Source organism: Bufo gargarizans, chromosome 5 (genome assembly GCF_014858855.1).
Source record: "Bufo gargarizans isolate SCDJY-AF-19 chromosome 5, ASM1485885v1, whole genome shotgun sequence".
Taxonomy (NCBI): domain Eukaryota; kingdom Metazoa; phylum Chordata; class Amphibia; order Anura; family Bufonidae; genus Bufo; species Bufo gargarizans.
In genome coordinates, this window is record NC_058084.1 from 438,798,414 (window position 1) to 438,817,653 (window position 19,240).

The window sequence follows — 19,240 nt, forward strand, 5'->3', positions numbered from 1 at the left end:
CAGTCAGATAACTTCACGTGCCGCCAGTCTCTCAGATCTTCTAACCTCTGTCATGGGAGGGACAGTGACAGGCAGACCGCATGACTCCTGTGCGGCATGGGGGTGGGGGGCCCGATGCTGAACTGCTTCTCCTGTTCCCAACATGAACACACTGCAATTTCCTGCAGATGCCATTAGTTGGAGCTCAGTGCAAAAAGATTTCACATCTTCCACTGGAGTCAGTCATAACTGTATAAATTCCCATGCACTGAGCTCCCCCTAGTGGTGGCTTCAGGCAGCTAGTTTTGTAATATATTATGTGAGGGGAAGCAGTGATTTCGAGCTGTATAGAGATTTATCAGTGTGTTTATGCAAGTATTTATGAAGTACCTGTTCCACTTGTTCTGACATGAAAGTCAGCTACTAATGAAGGAGGTGGAGGGCCAGTTTTTTTCACTGTCATTTTTTTTATCAAAATTTTTCTCACAAAAAATAAATAAATAAAATTATATTATAAATTAATAGGAAATATAGGGGTCTCTGCGCTTTGCTTTCCCCATTGCCTGAGAGAGTCAAATGTACTGGGGAACTGAGTGGCGCAGGGGGCCCATACTAAGATATACTATGGGGGTCTATGAGTTTTGTGTATGCCCCTGGGCAACAGGATGTCAAGAAAAATGCTGTGGCATACTTGTGTCTCTGTGAAAATATTTTATATCATATTCAGGTAGTACTCTACAAGGGGCCCGGGGGTCCTGCGTCTCTTGGCTGTAGCGCTAATCAAGATCAGTGCCATAAGAATGGCCACAAATATTAGATTTACTCACCCAGCGTGGCATACATGTTATGACGTCACTCATTCATGTAGTAATAGGAACGGCACAGCTACTATCCACGGACAATCCATTAGAGCAGGGAAACTGGCAAGGGACCAGAGGTGCCCGAGGATGACAACTCGGGACATCTGGAGAGGCTATTATTACATGGTTATTTCGAGACGCATGGCTACTGAGTGACTGAGGAACTATACGGCAGATCCTGCCAACACGGATGATGAGGATAGTGACCAAGGCATCGTGCACATGAAGACAGTATATTAAGGACTGGGACAAGTTTCCAAGATTCTGAGGGAAATGTCTAGAATACAGGCAGTCGATCGTCACTCACACTGAGTCAGAGTAATGGGGTGAAGGCTCAACCCCAAACATATTACATGGGATAAATATCAAATCCTTGAATCAGGAAACCGGGCAGCACACTATTACGTCACACCTAACCAAAAGTCCGCAGTATTAAAGGGACCCTATAAGAGTGAAGCGCTAGCTATCCGGGTGTCGCCGTTTTATGCTGTAACATACAGGACATGATTAATCAGCATTTCGCACTGCATATTAATGACCCTAGCAAAGCTTTCTCAGCCAATCAGATGCACTGAAAAGTCTCGAGTAGCTTTTCCCCTGCCCTGACTCGGGCAAAAACTTAATTTAATAGGCACACACTCACTTCTGTTAAAGGGGTTGTCCAAGTTAAATGAAAACAGGCCAGGAAGCTCTTAAAATTAGCTCCAACCCCCCTCCATTCCGATCTTCTCATCCGCTGCAGCCATGACATGCTGGCATTTGACAAGTGACCACTGCAGCCAATCAATGGCCTCAGCAGTATACAGCACAAGACTGCTGAGACCAGTGACTGCGGGTAGTATACATTTTTTCAATTCTTCTAATAATTTGCTCGGCCTTTTATCTATGTCCTAAACACATGGGACGCGTGTGAAATCACATGGCTGCATGCTGTCTGCCTCCCACTGTTTTTGATGGGAGGCAACGCTGCAGTATGCGGGCAGCCAGTGTAGAGCCGAGACTGCGCCAAGAAGGGAAGTGCCCTTTCCAGGCGCCATGTGCATGGATCCTCGTGGGTGACTATAGAGACTCAGCGGCTCTGCAGCATCCAAATTCTACAACTGCGACAGAAACTTTGGTGGTTTTTGCCACGGTATACGAGGTGGACTTTGACAGTGTCAAAAGCCTCTGTGTGAACGGGTCCTGAAGCATTCATTAACCCATTCATCACTTTTCTGTTTGTTAGAGGCTTGTTCCTTATGACAACCGCAGCTGCGTTGCTCTGGGAGGATCAGCTTATTGTCTGCCTGTTTCTGACCCTGTACGAGCTTCATGTAAGGATTCACCAAGAGATAACCAACTCCTAAAAGGTCCAGAGAACCGTAATAATGAGCACATCCAGAGAACGTAAAAATCAATCAAGCAATTTTATTGGACCACATAGACATACAGACATTTAAAAAATGGTATACAATAGATCATGTGCTGGTTAAAAATGGAACCAGACACAAACACAGAGCCCACCAAAGTCCACTAGTAAGGACACAGCATGTAAGGAGGAAATAAAGTGCAATAAAATATTAGAAAAGAAAGCAACAATATTACATAAAGGATAATGTAGCATCAAAAGCCATACAACGATACCTGAAAAGGATAAGATGCAATAGTGTAGAGTACGGACTATATAGGTGGGCCTATGTCAGTAATAAAACACCCCACGTGTATCGCCGGTAAAGTCCAGCTTGAGGACTTTGGTGGGCTCTGTGTCTGGTTCCATTTTTCACCAGCACATGACCTATTGTATCCAATTTTTTAAAAGTCTGTAGGTCTATGTGGTCCAAAAAATTTGCTTGCTTGATTTTACATTCTTTGGATGTGCACATTATTACGGTTCTCTGTGTCTTTTGGGTGTTGAGTATTATACTTGAACCGTTAGTGTACTCCCTTTCCTTTCTGGTGTGCCCCCTATATTTATTGATATGTACCTCATCAAGAGATAGCATACTGCTACCAAGAGGACCCCCACAGATCATGAGAATAAAAGGGGGTGCAGCACAGCCCCAGTCCCTGTGCAGCCTGGTAGCACCTTTATACAGGGAAAAACAGGGATCAGTTTGAATCCTAAAGGTCGGAAACCCCCCCGATCATACAGGGATGGAATATCCTAGCTCAATAGATCTCTATTAGTAACATGACTGACTGATGAGGAGGTGAAGTCTTAAGGGCAAAGCTTAATGGAGTTTTCTGTTGTGCCTGTAACATAAAATCATTTTTACCTGAGGCCCTTTATAGTAAAGCCGATGTTCTCCAGGCGGAAAGGCTACAAGGAGTCTTCAGACATTATGACCTAGGGCAAAACAGAACAGAACATTAAAACCGAAGCACTGCAGAATGAGCTAGGAGATGACGGCTTTCGGAGCATGTGACAGAACAGAAGTTACGTTTTTAGAACTACAGGGTCACAACACACGAATTACACCAAAGTTAAAGCATGGGGCTTAAAGGGCATCTGTCAGCAGTTTTGTCCCTATGACACTGGCTGACCTGTTACATGTGCGCTTGGCAGCTGAAGGCATTGTGTTGGTCCTATGTTCATATGTGACCGCATTGCTTAGAAAAATCATGTTTTAATATATGCAAATGAGCCTCTAGGAGCAACGGGGGGTTGTCATTACACCTAGAGGCTCTGCTCTCTCTGCAACTGCTGCACTTTGATAGACAGGGCCAGATAGTGAAAACATAATTACGCCTGGCCCTTTCAATCAAAGTGCAGAGGGCGCGACAGGTGCAGAGAGAGCTGAGCCTCCCGGTGTAACGGCCACACACACCTGTTGCTCCTAGAGGCTCATTTGCATATAATAAAACATCATGTTTCTCAGCAATGCGGGCACATATGAACATGGGACCAACACAGATGCCTTCAGCTGCCAAGTGCCAATGTAACAGGTCAGCCAGTGTCATAGGGACAAATCTGCTGACAGATGGAATTACAGATGGAATTACCGTGAACGAACCTGTTGTTCCTGATAACTGCCTGCTCATCAGGAGAGGCAAGTGTTGAATTCACATAATGCAATGTCTCCGCTGTATGGGGACAAGCGATCGATAGAGTAATCGATAGTCCCCATATACATTTATTGTTTCTGGGCAGCAGATTCCTGTTTACACATCTGATGAATGAGAGTTTGCTCGTTCATCTAGTGATCAGTGGCACCTTTAGACAGGGCAATTATCAGGAAGGAGCATTCCTAGGAAATTTCCTACCTGATAAATGCCCCGATCATTGGCCATTGTAAAGGGGCCTTAACCCACGCCTAAGCAAAATGTCTGCAAAATGGGCCCGCATCCGTTCCGAAATTTTGCGGAACAGGTGCGGACCCATTCATTTTTAATGGGGCCGGAACGTGCTATCCGCATTTTCTATGAGAGTGCCGGCGATGTGCGGTCCGAAAAACTCATACGAACGTGTGAATGGACCCTTAAGGAGATAAGACACTCCCATTAACACTAATGTTTTATAAAACCACAGCACGGCATGGCCCTCTGGCATCACACATTCTAAAAAACAAGAGGGGGGTAATGCTTCTATACACACACGTACTATAATATGACCACAAACGCACTTCTGCATACAAAGCATTTGTCCCATTTTGATCACGGACACTGGTAACAGGTGCTTGGTAACAAGTGTCTACAGAAACTGCCAGCCAGCTCTCCACCATCCCTGTGTGTAAGTCTTCACTGAACTCCGGAATTCTATTCATGAACAAGGAATGCCAGGATAAACTTTATTACTGCTCGTAAGGGCAGGGGGAGGCAGATTCATCAGCACCTGTTACAGCAATCCATGGGGTCCTACTGGAATAAAATCTATAGGAACAGGACAATGATAGACTCCCTTGTATACGTCACCTGCTTCAATATTAATTCCCATGACTCATAATAAGAAGTACATTGTGTTCAGAACTCGCTGCACAAGTATTCAGCCACCTACACACAACAGAAAGTACCGCAGGAGAGGCCGCATTATATGAGGCAGCCTCCTGCTCAGGGCTTGTGCACACAAATTTTTTTTCCCTGTTTACATTCCGTTTTTTTACAGGTAAGAATGTAGAACCATTCACTTCAACAGGTCCTCAAAAAACCCAGAAATGACTGTGTGCATTCCGTTTCCGTATGTCCGCTGCGCAAAAAAAAAAATAGAACATTTCCAATTCTTGTCCGTTTCGCGTTTAATGCATGAATAGTATGGTTTCGCCATTGCTTGAGTGGTGGTTTACATAGGTGGGGACGCTGTGCACCAGCTGCGTCTGACCTATGTTTTACCTTTTCCAAGATGGCGACTGTTGAGGAATACCTCGCAGGCGCAAGTTTGTTATGACGCTTTTCTATGACACAGATATGGTGCGCGCATGCGCATTGGAGGATCGGGTACGCCGCACACAGCGGTTGATTCGTAATGGGGGTATGCAAGTTGGCGTGAAAACAGGTTGGTGCTGCTATCAGCAAGGACTCTTTGAGGCAGAATTGCCGCATGGCGTGAATTACCACCAACACCGCAAGGTGACTTTTTGTTTGCATATGACTGCTTGTTTTGTCATTTGCCTAAAGTGTGAATAAAACACTGAACTGTTAGATCCAAAGAACTTGTTGTTGCCTCTCTGGTTGAGACTGTGAAAGAGCAAATAGGCACGCATGCACAGCAGCTCACGTCCAGGCCACCTCATATCTGCACTGCAGCGAAGTCCGTAATCCCTGGATATGTGCTTTTTATAATGCGAAGGAAAAATGACTCCGGTCAGCAAAGGAGGCAATATGGACAATCACTATACATTAGTACAGTATTTGTCGTCCTATAAGACACACCTAGGTTTTAGAGAAGGAACGCAAGAAAATAAATATTTTTTTTATCAGTCCTTCACCTGTGGATAGGGGATAAATTAATCTAACCGGAATACCCCTTAAAGTCCCAGACAAACCTTTAAATGGGTTGTCCACTTTATTGTAAGAATTGACCCCAGAAAATATGTTGATCACGTGGTATCCGGCTGGAGATCAAAGATGGAATCGTTACATTTCCCTGCAGCGCCACCACAGGAGAAATGAAGCATTACACACACCTATTTAAATCAAAAGGCGGCTCATGAAACTTACGGACATGCCAGGTCCCCAAAGCAATAGGGCAAGGAAGCTGGCGTCCAGTGCCTGCCTATTAGAGCAGTATTCAACCCAAGAAGCAGTGCTTCACGGGGGCGTCATAAAGCGGCCCTCGGGTCACAGACACAAGACAAATTGCTAAATCTAGATAAACAGATAGTTCTGGTATGCTTACAAAAAAAAAAAAAAAAGGAGTATAAAACACAAAAAAAGGAAAAATTAAAGGACCCTTAAAACCTAACTTTTAATCTAAATCGGATAAAAAACACCCTATATTTTCAGGCGAATAGAAAATACACAAAGGCAACGATAAAGCCCAACTACCACTGAGCATATGGCATCCACTGGAGAGACCCAGAGATGGAATGTGTCGATATCAGGATATAAGAGCAATTAACTAAGGCAATGACAGAGGCAGGAATCAGAGGTCTGGGGTAATAATCAGATACCAGCGAGGATAAGAAAAAGAGACTCTCCCTGTACCCGCCCTAACTAAACCTCTGCCCAGGGACAATCCCTGACGGTGGGATCTCCCTGTCCTCGTGCCTGCCCTGTCTGACCCTCAGTTAGCCCTAGATAGAGAAAACTCCCCTTCAAGGGTAGTAGATAGGAAACATAGTGAAGATAGAAAATAAAAGAAGTAACAAAGTACCTATCCCGTGATAATAATTGCTTAATATTTAAACCCCTTTGTCATTGCCCAAGTTAATTGCTCTTATATCCGGATATCGACACATTCCATCTCTGGGTCTCTCCAGTGGATGCCATATGCTCAGTGGTAGTTGGGCTATATCGTTGCCTTTGTGTATTTTCTATTCGCCTGAAAATATAGTTGTTGTTTTTTTAATCCGATTTAGAATAAAAGTTAGGTCTTAAGGGTCCTTTAATTTTTCCTTTTGTTGTGTTTATTCACAGACACAAGAGCGGAGCATGACCCGGCTGAATGGAGCAATAATCCTTGCAGCCAGCCCGCTATGAAATACAACCTGCCTGTTGTTCGGACCTGCGCTGCAATCACTACGGCTCTAGAAAGTGAAACCACCGAACGCAATGTTCACCGCTTTCATGTCTCTCCAGCACCGAACTCCCCCTGGCACGGAGCGGTATCACTTGACACTACTGACCTATTGTGCATGGTGCGGTTCATCTGATCCAGCCAACATGGAACAGCGGCGCCCAAGGAATTCACATACAAGCAGCCCACGTACTGGATCGTTTATCACGTAGGGAAGTCCAGGCCAGCAGAAGCTACTGGTATACTTTAAAGGGGTATTCCGGGTAAGGGCTGCAGCTATTTTTGTAATCGAGTATTCTATTGATTAATCCAACGATTAGTTGAGTACTCTAATAACAAAAAAACTAATCAAAACAAAATTTTTATTTATAAAAACTCAGCTGCCCTCCCCGTGTCATCAGCTTCCACCCCCAGTGCCATCAGCTCCCCCCCCCCAGTGCCATCACATGCCCCCCAGTGCCACTATCTCCCCCTCCTAGCCATGTCCCCAGCTCCAGTGAAATAAAATACTTACCTCTCCTGTAGGGGCGCCGCTCCACAGCTCGTCCATCGTCTTCTCCGCGCACTGGACTGTCGTCCTGACGTCAGGTCGTAGTGCACGCAAGCGCACACCATGTCCTGAAGATATGTCAGGAGGACAATGCAGCGTGGTGCGGGCCAGCGGGTGACCACGGAGCGGTGAGTAATAGCAAACGCTTCACTAACACTCCGTGGTCACACGACAAAAGCGAATCCTCGATGCAAAAGAATTTACAATCGTTTCAGCCCTATTCCGGGTTGATGATATTTATGACCTATCCTCAGATCAGTGGGGGGCCCGCGGCGCTAGTGTGAGAGCTGCGTCCTCTGCACTTATTACCGGCACGCCCTCTACACTGGTGGTGCAGGGTAATTACAGCTTTCTCCCATATTCACTTGAATGTTACAAACAGCTGTAATTACACTGCTCCACCACTACAATGTAGGGGGCGTGCAAGTAAATACTGCAGAGGACGCAGCTCTCGCACTAGCACCGCGGCCGATTCAAACAGCTGATCGCAGGGGGTGCAGAGAGTCAGACCACCACCAATCTCAAACTGTTGTCTGTATACTCAGGTATTATATATTACAAAATACATAGCACCAATCGTATAGGATATCCTCCATCCAATAGGTGGCGCTACAGGCACAGCTTTCTTCTCTAGCTAATAGAGCTAATTTGACAACCATGACTGTGAGCCAGAAATTAGGCGAGAGCAATTATCACCTTGGATTTCTCTTGGCAGCCTACACAAAGTCTATTACCCAGCAGGGGGCGACAACGAGCACAGGTGAAAGCAAAACCCGGGAAACAAAAGGAAGAGAAAGGGAAAGTGCAGAATGAGGCGTGACGGGGAAAACAAAGGGCTGAAACAAACCTTCTTTATTCAGCATTTTCACCATAAAGAGCGCTATAAATGTAACACTGTGAATGTAAGTGATCTCCACATCTACAGCTTCTCTGTGTGCCTTTTACACCAGGTCAGGAACGCACAGAGGATGTGCTGCCGCTATACAGGAGCACTGGTGCCTTCTCATACAGCTGATCAGCAGGGGTCCCGGGTGTCGGACCACCACCGATCAGATACAGATGGCTTATGCAGAGGATAGGTCATCAGTATTTAAAGGGGTTGTCCCATGACTAATGTAAAAAATCAAAATCAAATATCATATAGTATTTGATAACTTCTTTCTAAGGCCTCTTGCACACGGCCATTGTGCTCCCATGGTCGTATTGCGGGCCACACACGGCGGTTCCGCAATACACGAGGCACCGCCTGTGTGCACCCTGCATCACGGAGGCGGACCCATTGACTTGAATAGGTCCGCAAATCCGGAGATGCGGTGCGGAACGGAAGCACGGAACGGAACCCCACGGAAGCACTACGGAGTGCTTCCGTGGGGTTCCAATCCGTGCTTCCATTCGGCAAAAAAATAGAACTTGTTTTTATCTTTTTGCAGAAAGACGGATCACGGACTCATTCAAGTTGAATGCAAATTGCGGTCCCCAATGTACGGAATGGAACCACAACGGCTGTGTGCAAGAAGCCTAACAAAGCTAGAACCAGCCCTGTACCTCACATGGGTCCAGAGATCTTCTCATTCATTGCTCTGCTAGATATATATCAAGATGGCAGCTCAAAGGAAGTGTCTTTTCTGCAGCAGCTCGGGGGGGGGAGGGGGGGGGAGTGTCCATGCTCTCCCTATCACAGCTCAGGGGGCGTGTCCATGCTCTCCCTATCACAGCTCAGGGGGCGTGTCCATGCTCTCCCTATCACAGCTCAGGGGGCAGATGAAGGATGAAACTGAGCATGAGCGGCCTTCTCAGTGAGGAGGACAGAGAAATAAGTAAAAGAACAAACAGCAGGTGGCGCTATACAGATAGACTTTATTGAATATCTCAGCGGCTATGCAAAATTTTTACTTACATGCAATTATAAAAGCATTCAGATCAAGGTGCTTGTTTGAAAACTGTATAATATTTTTTGTGGGACAACTCCTTTAAGTTTCAGAAAACCCCTTATTACTGTATATTGGCCCCTGGTGGTCTAGTGGGTCTAGAGGGTAGATACCGCCGATCAGCTGTTGAAGAAAACTCTGGTGCTCCTGTGAGCGCTGCTTCTTTCTCGCAGCTTTGCCAAAGCCAGTGACGACACTTTCATCTGCCAGGTGGCCTAGGCGCAGCTCAGCCCCATAGAAGTGAATGAGATGCCAAGCACAGCTGCAATACAATGTACGGTGCTGTATGTGGCGAGCACAGAGAAGGCTGCGGCGCTCAACACAAAATGCTGATTGGCGGGGTCCTGGTAGTAGGACCTCTACTGCTCAGATACGGATGATCTATCCAGAGAATAGGTCATCGGTATCAAAATCGTTGACAAGCCATTTAAGGTCCCTATAATACATTGCCCAATGTTCAGGAGTTCATATGGACGCTCATTAGCATTGATCTGTCGGTGTAATATGCTGCCAGATACTCGCTGAACGAGCAAAACGCTCATTCATCAGGTAACAAGATCATTCGTGCAGATACCGTCTAAACAGCTTCAGCTGCCGGCAAACAATGATTCAGGACGGGGACGAGCGATGGCAATAGTGATCACTCCTCCCCAAACTGTGGAGGAGATTACTGCATGTAAAAGTAACGGTCTGCCGGGAAGGAACACTTTCATCTTTACAATTGCTTGCTACATCGGGCACTGAGAAAGGATCTTTGGACCCACTTTAGATTTGTGGAGAGCACTGGGGGCATCTTTTTACTGAAATGCGTGTTTACAGTGATATGCTAATGACAAATAACAGTATACGGGATAAAATGCTGCTGTCTGAAGTGCAACATACTGTACTGAAAGATGAAATGACATAGCGTGGAAGCAGGCAGTGATTAAGGGGGCTGCCGACCTCTGCCCGCCACAGACACGCCATGCATCCTGCACCCTGCCTATAATTACCATGTCTGCTGCTGTCATTAGTGAGCCATGCAATTACCACACCATTACTGCACCCGCGTCTGGAACTACTTCTCAGGCAATGTAATATAGAAGCAGGATATACTTTCACTTGCGGCAGAGTGATCCGGAAAGCAGCAAAACGTATGCCAACTGATGGCATTAGTAAGACTGATCAGGATCCTGATCAGTCCTAAAAATGTCTGATCAGTCGAAAAAATGCATTGAAATGCCGGATCCGTCATTCTGGACCCGGCATTTTTTTTTTTTCACCTTTCTTTCGGTCTGCGGAAGGACAGATCCGGTATTCCGGTACTTTGAATGCCGGATCCAGCACTAATACATTCCTATGGGAAAAAATGCTGGATCCGGCATTCAGGCAAGTCTTCTTTTTTTTTTTCGCAGGAGATAAAACCGTAGCATGCTACGGTTTTCTCTTTTGCATGATCAGTCAAAATGACTGAACTGAAGACATCCTGATGCATCCTGAACGGATTACTCTCCATTCAGAATGCATGGGGATATGCCTGATCAGTTCTTTTCCGGTATAGAGCCCCTAGGACGGAACTCTATGCCGGAAAAGAAAAACACTAGTGTGAAAGTACCCTAATACATACAGTGAGGAACAGAAGTATTTGAACACCCTGCGATTTTTGCAAGTTCTCCCACTTAGATATCATGGAGGGGTCTGAAATTCACATTGTAGGTGCATTCCCACTCAAACTGAATAAAAAAAAAATAATCAGGAAATCACATTGTATGATTTTTTTAAGAATTTATTTGTCTTGCACTGCTGAACATAAGTATTTGAACACCTGAGAAACAGCAAGAATTCTGGCTCTCAAAGACTTGTTACTGTGCCTTTAAAAAGTCCACCACTACTCCACTCATTAATCTTACTTAGCACCTGTCCAAGCTCTTTAAAGGCCCCTGTCCACCCCACAGTCAGTCAGACGCCAACTACTACCATGGACAAGACCAAAGAGCTGTCAAAAGACACCAGAGACAAAATTGTGGACCTCCACAGGCTGGAAAGGGCTACGGGGCAATTGCCAAGCAGCTTGGTGAAAATAGATCAACTGTTGGAGCAATTGTTAGAAACTGGAAGAGGCTAAAGACGACTGTCAGTCTCCCTCGGACTGGGGCTCCATGCAAGATCTCACCTCGTGGGGTATCACTGATGATAAGAAAGGTGAGGAATCAGACCAGAACTACAAGCGAGGAGCTGGTCAATGACATGAAGAGAGCCGGGACCACAGTTTCAAAGGGCACTGTCGGTAGAACACTACGCCGTCATGGTTTCAAATCATGCATTGCACGAAAGGTTCCCCTGCTCAAGTCATCACATGTCCAGGCCCGTCTGAAGTTTGCCGAAGACCATCTGGATGATCCAGAGGAGGCATGGGAGAAAGTCGTGTGGTCAGATGAGACCAAAGTAGAACTCTTTGGTCTAAACTTCACTCGTCGTGTTTGTTTGAAAAAGAAGGATGAGTTGCATCCCAAGAACATGGGGGTGGTAACATCTAGGGTTGTTTCAGGTATCAAACCATCAATACCCAATCGATACTTTTAGCCCGGTATTGAAACAATACTGGGATTTGTCTTTTATCGATACTAGGCTGTGCTACTACACAGTCCAGTATCAGAGAATATGGATCGCGCTGCTCTCAGCAGCACAGGGAAGAAGGAAGCAGTCTCTCCCTCCCCCCTGTGCTGCTGCTGCCACCAATGACAGCACAGAGGGGAGGAGGAGGGGAGGGGCTGTGGCCACTGCGCCACCAATGACAGCACAGAGGGGAGGAGGAGGAGGGGAGGGGCTGTGCCCACTGCACCACCAATGACAGCACAGAGGGGAGGAGGAGGAGGGGAGGGGCTGTGCCCACTGCGCCACCAATGACAGCACAGAGGGGAGGAGGGAGAGGGGCTGTGGCCACTGCGCCACCAATGACAGCACAGTGGGGAGGAGGAGGGGAGGGGCTGTGGCCACTGCGCCACCAATGACAGCACAGAGGGGAGGAGGAGGAGGGGAGGGGCTGTGGCCACTGCGCCACGAATGACAGCACAGAGGGGAGGAGGAGGGGAGGGGCTGTGGCCACTGCGCCACGAATGACAGCACAGAGGGGAGGAGGAGGGGAGGGGCTGTGGCCACTGCGCCACCAATGATAACTAACGTTTAATACATTACAAATGTTGGCGGCGGCAGAAACACATTGCCGACACCCTGCCTCTGACAGGGCGCTGCAATCTGCGGTAGTTACCCCTCAGACAAGTTAATTTCTACGGTGCTGCAAAAAATGCGGACGGCAGCCGTCCTGCAAATTATAGAACATGTCCTATTCTTGTCCATTTTGCAGACAAGGAGAGACATATTTATAATAAGGCATGCGAAAAGTGCCGACTGCACATGGACCGCACTCGTATTTTGCAGTTCCGTGACTTGCAGGCGGCAAAACGAATACGGTCATGTGCAGGAAGCCTAAAGCTCAACATACACATTAGATTAATATTGGGCAGACCCTGCAGGACCAGCCAACAATATAATGCGTACAAGTGCCTCCTGACTTCCCCCAGGGGCAGGTGTCAGAGGAGAGAAGGAATGGGGAGTAAGGCTCCATTCACGCGTCCGCAATTCTGTTCTGCATCTTGCGGAACGGAATTGCGGACCCACTTATTTCTATAGGGCCGCATGATGTGCTGCGGATCCGCAAAACACACGCGGACTTGTGAATGGACCCTAAAATTCCAACACACTGTATACTTTAGTTCTTAAAGGAGATCGGTCACCATAGAGCACTCGTGTGCGGTGGGGGGGCTCAGAAGGCTATTGAAGGCATGTAGGGACCTTAAGTGACTTAAAAGGGTTTTTCCCATCTTGGACATTGGGGGTATATCTCTAGGACAGGGATCAGCAACCTTCAGCACTACAGCTGTTGTGAAACTACAATTCCCAGCATTCTCCATTCATTTCTATGTGAGTTCTTACAAGAGCAGAGCAAATATGCATGCTGGGAGTTGTAGTTTTACAACAGCTGGAGTGCCGGAGGTTGCCTACCCCTGCTCTAGGATATGGTCCCAATGTCATATAGGTGCGGGTCCCACCTCTGGTACCACAGCCTATACTTAGAACGGAGCCTGCAAAGTTCCAGAGGGCGCACTGCGCATGAGTGGCCGCCCTCCATTCATTTCTTTGGGACTGCCGAAAATATTTCCCTAAGCCCTATAGAAGTGAATAGAGCTGTGACCGCGCTTGCACGGTGCGCTTCCCATTCATTTCAATAGGACTTCCGAAAATAGCAGAGCGCGCTGCTTGGCTATTTTCACCAGTCCTATAGAAATGAGCGGAAGGCGGCCACGCATGCGCAGTGTGCCCTCCGGCACTTTGTGGGCTCCAGAGGTGGGACCCGCACCTATCAGATGAGAACACCCCCTTTACGCTCCCATTACAAGGATGATGAACAATATCGCATGTCGATCGAAGCTCGTCTCGCTCTACTGTATGCGCCTGGACAATCATTACTCTGCGATCATTCAGCCATATACCGATCCAAAACTGTCGGCAGCACACAGGGATTTCTAAGGCTGCATGCAATCTCCTGACAACTGAGCGCTTGCACGTTTGTCGGGTGTTTGCACACAGCAATGATCGGATGAACAAACGATTCATACAAAAACTCCCCATCGTGTAAAAGGACCTTCAGTCACATCGGGACCTAAACAGTCCATGCAGAATCAAGATGAAGAACTGAATTGTTTCCGTGTGACCAGCAATAAAGGAGCGTCCTATGACAGGATCAAAGACTTGAGGAAACCCATTGATGGCTCTCCAGAAGAAGAACAACGCCCTCATACCCTGGTCATTTTTACACCACAAAGGAAATGAAATTAAATGATCCTTTTATCTCCCCATCTGTGACCCTGTATGTTCCTTGTCCTAAATGGACTTCAGTCCGCAGCTCTTTCCCTACTGTGCGGCCACTGATCCTATAATTAGCAGGGACATAAGCCAGTGCTCGGGTGTGTGACAGATGTGAGATACGCTGCCAGCTTCTGTGACCGCGCGCCAACGTGATCTTCTGCTGGAGCCATTCATGATATATGAGAGCACCCACAGACATTTATGCAGGGGTGCGCACATAATTCTTTCAGCCTCATATACGTCCTGCGCAGCAAGGACTACGTTAATCTCCAGCTCTGTTACATAACCAAAAGGGATGTGTCATATTGCTTGATAACCCATCCCATTATGTGGCACAAACCATCACTGACCCATGAGACTGAAGCCGGTCATACATGAGCCTATTGTGTAGAGCGGTCATATGGCTCCCATACACTTCCATGGGGCGCTACAGCGTCTCCGATTTCATAAAGGAAGTATAAACCATGCCATGTTCCATCAGATGTCGTATTACATTGCTATTGTTTTTTAGAAACATTTTACCTAAGCGAGCAGATCTCCGTAAGGGCTCGTTCACACGACCGTGTGAAGCCTGTGCCCGTGCTGTGGACCGCAAATTGGGTACCGACCGTGGCCCAGCCACTTGAATGGGTCCGCGATCCCTCCATTCCGCAAAAAGATAGAACATGCTCTATCTTTTTGCGGTGCGGAGGCACGGAACCCCGGGAAGCACACCGTAGTGCTTTCGTAGTGTTCCGTTCCGTGCTTCTGTTCCGCATCTCCGGATTTGCGGACCCACTGAAGTAAATGGGTCCGCATCCGTGATGCGGAATGCACACGGAATGGTGCCCGTGTATTGCGGATCCGCAAATGCAGCAAAGGGCAGAACACATTCGTGTGAACGAGCCCTAATGGAAGCCTACAGAGCACCATACAGCGGCACACAGGGTATACAGAGGGAATCTGTGTGCCTCGGGGCGGCCTCCTGTACATACGTTCTGATGTGTGCATTGGACAAATACTGTTCTTGCATAGGGGCCACCTGTGTTCAATATCTGCCCCTAGGTAAGATACTATGATGACATCACAAGTATCAGTCTGTCAAGCTGTGACATCACAAATACAGGGAAGCTGCAATGACATCACAATGTGATTCAGTCAGGTAAGCTACTGTGACATCAAAAGTGGGTTTTAGTCACATTGTATTCTGTGACATCAAGAATGTGTACATTCAGTAAAGCTGCAGTGACATCACAAATGCGTGTACTCAGGTAAGCTGCCGTGACATCACATATCTGTACTGAGATAAGCAGCTGTGACATCACAAATGTGTGTACTGAGATAAGCTGCGGAGACATCACAAATGTGTACTCAGGTAAGCAGCTGTGACATCACATAGGCCTCTTTCAGACGGGCGTTGCGGGAAAATGTGCGGGTGCGTTGCGGGAACACGCACGATTTTTCCGCGCGAGTGCAAAACATTGTAATGCGTTTTGCACTCGTGTGACAAAAATCGCGCATGTTTGGTACCCAAACCCGAACTTCTTCACAGAAGTTCGGGCTTGGGATCGGTGTTCTGTAGATTGTATTATTTTCCCTTATAACATGGTTATAAGGGAAAATAATAGCATTCTGAATACAGAATGCATAGTACAATAGCGCTGGAGGGGTCAAAAAAATAAATAAAATAATTTAACTCACCTTAATCCACTTGATCGCGCAGTCGGCATCTCCTTCTGTCTTCATCTTAGCTCTGTGCAGCAACAGGACCTGTGGTGACGTCACTCCGGTCATCACATGATCAATCACATGATCTTTTACCATGGTGATCATGTGATGACCGGAGTGAGGTCACCACAGGTCCTGTTGCTGCACAGAGCTAAAATGAAGACAGAAGGAGATGCTGGGCTTCGCGATCAAGTGGATTAAGGTGAGTTTTATTTTTTTAACCCCTCCAGCGCTATTTTACTATGCATTCTGTATTCAGAATGCTATTATTTTCCCTTATAACCATGTTATAAGGGAAAATAATAATGATCGGGTCTCCATCCCGATAGTCTCCTAGCAACCATGCATGAAAATCGCACCGCATCCGCACTTGCTTGCGGATGCTTGCGATTTTCACGCAACCCTATTCATTTCTATGGGGCCTGCGTTACGTGAAAAACGCAGAATATAGAGCATGCTGCGATTTTCACACAACGCACAAGTGATGCGTGAGAATCACGGCTCATGTGAACAGCCCGATAGAAATGAATGGGTCGGTATTCAGTGCGGGTGCAATGCGTTCAACTCATGCACCGCATCCGCGCGGAATATTCGCCCGTGTGAAAGGGACCATATGTGTACTCAAGTAAGCAGCTGTGACATCGTAACATAGTTTATAAAACTGAACAGAGACATCTGTCCATCCAGTTCGGCCTGTTTCCTGCAAGTTGATCCAGAGGAAGGCAAAAAAAAACTGTGAGGTAGAAGCCAATTTTCCTCACTTTAGGGGAAAAAACTCCTTCCCGACTCCAATCAGGCAATCAGAATAACTCCCTGGATCAGCGACCCCTCTCTAGTAGCTATAGCCTGTAATATTATTACACTGCAGAAATACATCCAGGCCCCTCTTGAACTCTTTTAGTGTACTCACCATCACCACCTCCTTAGGCCTCATGCACACAGCTGTTGTTTGGGTCCGCATTCATTTCAATGGAGCCGCAAAAGATGCGGACAGCACTCAGTGTGCTGTCCGCATCCGTGGCTCCGTTCCGCAGCCCCGCAAAAAAATATAACATGTCCTATTCTTGTCCGCGATTTGCGGACAAGAATAGGCATTTATATTGCCGGCGCCCGTTCCGCAAATTGAGGAAGGCAACACGGGCGCCTTCCGTTTTTTGCGGATCGCGGTTTGCGGACCGCAAAAAAACGTCACGGTCGTGTGCATGAGGCCTTAGGCAGAGAGTTCCATAGTCTCACTGCTCTTAGGTTGGGTTCACACAGGTGTCACGTTTTGGCTCAGGATGCGTCCCGGGTGCATTGTGGCAAACCCGCGCGAGTAGGTACGCAATTTCAGTCAGTTTTGACTGTGATTGCGTTCTGTTGTTCATGCGTGAAAATCGCACTACATCCGCACTTGCTTGCGGATGCTCACGATTTTCACGCAGCCCCATTCACTTCTATGGGGCCTGCGTTGCGTGAAAAACGCACAATATAGAGCTTGCTGCGATTTTCACGCAATGCACAAGTGATGCGTGAAAATCACCGCTCATGTGCACAGCCCCTTAAAAATGAATGGGTCCGGATTCAGTGCAGGTGCAATGCGTTCACCTCCCGCATTGCACCCGCGCGGAAATCTCGCGTTACCATAAATACTCCTCTTCTATGTTTGTGTACAAACCTTCTTTCCTCCAGACGCAGAGGATGTCCCCTCGTCACAGTCACAGTCCTGGGGATAATAGATGATGGGATAGATCTCTGTACTGACCCCTGATATATTTATACATATAGTTATTAGATCTCGAATGTAAAATTTAATAGTTGTATCTGCGCTATCACAATATGTCCTTTCTCTGTGAACAGCCGTACACCGAGCCGCTGCCGAGTACCTAAAGGATAACTGTTGCCTCGATCCACAAAATATATATGTAGTAAACAAAAAAGTACGGTATCAGCGCTGAAAAAAGGACATGGGGCACAATCGAGTAATGAATACCTGTTCAGCTGGATATAGGTTCGTGAATGCTCCTAATACAAGTTCAGTCTTCAGAGCACTAAACAGTGCGAGATGGGTAGCAGTTCTTCTTGCTCTACTTCAAAAAAGGTGCGCACCGCTGCGGCCGGCAGCTGGCGCGTGCACGAAGGAGCGTGTTGGCAAAGGAATCCGGGAGCGTAGCGTGTGACGTCACAACTGTCGTACGGCTACTTCCAAGGACCAAATGCCAATCCTATTGGCATTTGGTATCCTTCAGGTTGTACAGGGACTCCTAAAACAGTTTGAACTGGTTTGCTATGAGTCGGGGGTCGATAATCTTGTTACCATGTTTATCATATAAAAATCCTATCCGGGGGGGGGAGTCGCGGATTGTTTAAGCCTTTTGGCTAGAAACACACCGGCCTTATTATTATGTACATAACATTGCATCTTGAACCGTTTAAGAAAAAGGGCATGTTTGGATGACCATATTGCCTTAAGACGCAGTCTTAGATCACGAAGAGTTGCGGAATGAATGGCAGAAACCGAGGCTTTGTTTAATGTCCCTAAGCGTTTAAAGGGGTTGTCCGGGTTCAGAGCTGCCCCCAGGCAGCCCCCCTTACTTAAAAGGGACTCTGTCACCAGTTTCTAACCCCCCCTTTTATAACTATGGTTCTCTCCATGGTCCCCTTCTCATTACAAAGCTGTTGTTATAAGTTAAATCCGCCGTGTAGTTTTCATAAAAATCGCTTTTATCTAACCTGTCAATCTTCAGGATAAGGTGCCCAGGGCGTTTCTGATGGTCTGAATCTGCCGCTCTTCGCCGCCGCCGTTGGTGCCCTGCTCCTCCCATGATCCTTTCAGCGCCACCTCGATGTAATGCAATCCGCCTCCGGCTCTCCTCAGTGCCCCCTCCTCCTTTTCAAAGATATCGCGCGTGCGCACAGGCCTGTGCCTGATGCGCCCGTGCGGACGTTTAGATTCTGCCTCGTGGAGCGTTCGCGCATATTCGCGCGCGTTCGCGCATGTTCGCGCGTGCGCGCGCATGCGCACTTCGCTCAACGAGGCAGAATCTAAACGTCCGCACGGGCGCATCAGGCACAGGCCTGTGCGCACGCGCGATATCTTTGAAAAGGAGGAGGGGGCACTGAGGAGAGCCGGAGGCGGATTGCATTACATCGAGGTGGCGCTGAAAGGATCATGGGAGGA

The 19,240-nt window shown here is 47.3% G+C and overlaps 1 protein-coding gene across 2 annotated transcripts in view; it reads right to left on the bottom strand.

Annotated features, from left to right (window-relative positions):
- Positions 1-19,240, bottom strand: part of MPP7 (MAGUK p55 scaffold protein 7) — a 339,705-nt gene that overhangs the window by 256,117 nt on the left and 64,348 nt on the right. For both annotated transcript variants that reach the window (XM_044295108.1, XM_044295109.1), the window contains exon 2: positions 3,095-3,165. The gene's annotated coding sequence lies outside the window, so the exon portion shown is untranslated. The remainder of the gene's footprint in view (positions 1-3,094; positions 3,166-19,240) is intronic.